Source organism: Papilio xuthus, unplaced genomic scaffold (genome assembly GCF_000836235.2).
Source record: "Papilio xuthus unplaced genomic scaffold, Pxut_1.1 DF825928.1, whole genome shotgun sequence".
NCBI lineage: Eukaryota > Metazoa > Arthropoda > Insecta > Lepidoptera > Papilionidae > Papilio > Papilio xuthus.
Genome location: NW_013532721.1, coordinates 1,345,785 through 1,349,185, shown reverse-complemented (window position 1 = coordinate 1,349,185; position 3,401 = coordinate 1,345,785).

Sequence of the window (3,401 nt, the reverse complement as noted above, 5' to 3'; positions counted from 1 at the left end):
CGGAAAAGCTCTCTTTTGACTAATGTAACCTCATTATCCGGTTACGGTGGTGCTCTGAGCACTATAGAGCATTAGCATTATGTTTGGAGCAAACTAAAAGTTGCCATTGTTTTATAAAAAAAAAGTTTTATTTAAAAAATTACGCTAGTCTGAGTTGCCATATTTAAATTACTGATTCATGCATATGTTGCGATTGTTATTTTACAGTTGCAAAACCTCAAACTTACTTATCTAATTTCTCTATAATAATAGGTAATTGTAAAAATATATTTTTTTATAATATATTTTTCCTATTAGTAATTCCTTAACTATGTGCGATTAAAACACAAAGCTTAGGGACATTTGAACAGCAGGTCTCTTCGTTTCAAAAATTCGACATACCACGATGTTAGAATTAAAAACGTGAAGCAAAGCAAAGTCTACAACCTTGTTAAAACTGATTATTTTTTGTATTGAGTTTAAAATGAATTTAATTCACGTACTCTCAACTGTTCACACATTATTTCACTTTATTTTTTAACATTTTCACCTTATCAATCACTCAGAGTTAACTTGAGCGGACTACACATAAATATTTAATTTCAGTCCATCCATTATGTTGCGTTAGCTGGCAATACTGTACCTTTATATGAGCCAAGAAATAAAAATAATGAAATCGAAGTAAATTTAATAAAGTACTGTCTTTATTTGATACAGAAAATGAATTTATGTACATTTTTTCTATAGTTTCTTCATTTTTCATTCACGGCATTTGCAATAAAATCAAATACAATTCAAGTCTGAAATACGGGGTAGGTAGAACTAAGATTGCAATTTCAATTTAGTAATAATACGGATTTTATCATAAAAAATAGAAAAGTAAAGAACAGTAATGAAAAGAATGTTACTACCTACCTATCAAGCTGTAAGTCTAAGGAAATGAAACATTTAAAATGTAAGCAATTACATTTAAGTTAGTACTCAGTTGTTTAGATTAATTATAAGGAATAGTGGATCAGCAAAATGCACAATTAACTTAGCGCTACTAATTGATACCCAATCCCATTAGCAGTGCAAATGGAGGCATTAAGTTCCTTTACGAACACACTTCTTTACTTTGTTTCCATTAACTTTTTAATGCAGCGTTAGTAACGATGCGACATTTAAATGAACATTTAATGATTACCAAGCTCCATTTTGTCTATTCATCTAAGCGTTACTTAAGTAGAAACTACACTAAGGGACTGCTGGAATACCGAAATACTGTCAGAATATTGAAATATTGGAAAGTGGGAGATATTGTCGAGAAGTCAGTCGATTTGAAAGTATGGAGTGGTAAAAGTTATAAGGTGGCTTAAGCTGAGAGAGACGTGTATTTTAATTCATCACGCACACGAAAGAAATCACGGGCGCCAGCTAGTAGTTTTCCAAACCATAGTAACACAATGTTTCTTAGTAGCAATAAGGACAAAGGGGTGACTCAATGTCATTTATCTATTGTATTGATATCACTCATCCCAATACAAAAGGATTAAGGTGACCTTAATATATTTGTAAAGTAATACTTGTTACTAACCCCAATACATTTCAGAAAGATTGACTAGTTTCGAAACACCCGAGTATAAATTTAAAAAAAAATATCGGAACCAATTATTTTCATTATTACCAAGTATAAGAAATTAAAACATACATATTAGAAATATTGACTGAAAATGTTTAATAAATAACTGCTTATAGTAAATTAACGGTGACGTTAATCCAAATAGGTTTTTACTTGTTAATGTAGATACGCTAATCTTATTAAATAATGTTGTATTAAGTACCAGCTTTGTAAATTAAATATTACGAAATCGGCAGGCTGCGAATTCTGAATTCGACACTAATTGTGGCAGAAAACTTTTCAATGAAAGGTGATAGTTGAAATCGTTTCATATATTCAGACCTACATTCATATTTATCAAAACATAAAACCGCAAACTTTGTCATTGTTATTTATTGACTTATATAATCCTAGAATTATCTTTTAATTAAGATAATAAAAATAACCACATATATAAAATTAAAATACTTCAAATAAAACAAAAATGAATTAACTAACTCCAAGTTTAAACTTAACTGAATTAAGATTTATTTCAGTAAATATTTTAGTCAAGCTTAATATTAACTTTATACGCAAAATTCGTTGTTATTCTATTTGTGAAAATTTAGACGAAGTCAAATCCCGTATGATCCGCTTAGTGAATAAAATGTAAGATGTTATATAGATAGGATATTCTTGTAAGTTACACAATGTCTGCAAGTTGTATACTTTTTCGATAAAAATATCTCACCGAATTTGTTCATGTGAAAGTTGGTAGCTAAGACTTACACCTTCATAATGCTTTTACTTACATATGAGACCCGCTTCTAGATGAACTTCGAAAGAACTTATTGTTAAATAATTCATAGTAATAAAACATTTCTAGTTACGAACTTAACCCTTTTGACAAACATTAGACCTTTAAGGTTAAGATTTTAAAAAGTCTGATAGACATAGTTAATTATTTGTTTTAAAAAATGCTTGTATCAATTTTCAAGTAATACTGCTAAGATTTTTCCCTTATAAAGAACCGTCGCTGGTGACTCCGTTCGGACGGAATTTAAAAAAAATGGTAGCGTATATCTTCTTCAAGACTACGTACTTCATCTATGGAAAATTTCAGTGAGATCCATTAAGCTGTTCGGAGATACGTTCTCACAAACATCCATCCATCCATCTTTCTAAACATTCGTATTTTTTAAATTAGTAAGAAGTAAGATTAAGAAATATTACATACTATAACGTTACAGACTAGTCGTAGTTAACGAGGTTCGGGATGAGAATGAAAGCCTGGAAATGAGATGGCATTACGTGAACTACCACGTTTGCGTCGCGGCTGTCGCTATTTCAACAAACACGACCCTAATAATACGATAATAATACACGTATTTATCTCATAAATTTCATAGAGGCTTGGCCCGAATACAAACTTTTTATAATAAAATGTTAACCTAACCATTTTTATTTATGATAAAATTTTAACGTAGTGTTCGCCGACTGATGAAAGCTTCTAGTAAATAATGTTGTAAAATGATTATTCGTTAATTTATTAATCTATAAGTTTTCGCTCCGCCGCTTTTATCTCGGACAAAGTCTCCGAGGAAATTCAATTTTCCATTTTTGGGATAGTAGAATAAACTACGTTTATACAGCACGTGCAGCCTCCGAAACTGTCGCAATGTAATTTCAACCTGAAAATTATTTAACAAGAATCGAGAAATTCCTTCTCGCCACAGAAGCAATATCACACGTCGCTAATAAAATCGACTACTTTAAGAGTAAAGCAATACTTCGTAGTAAACTAAACGAAGTATGCGGTTGCCAGCTTCGGAAATAAGGTATT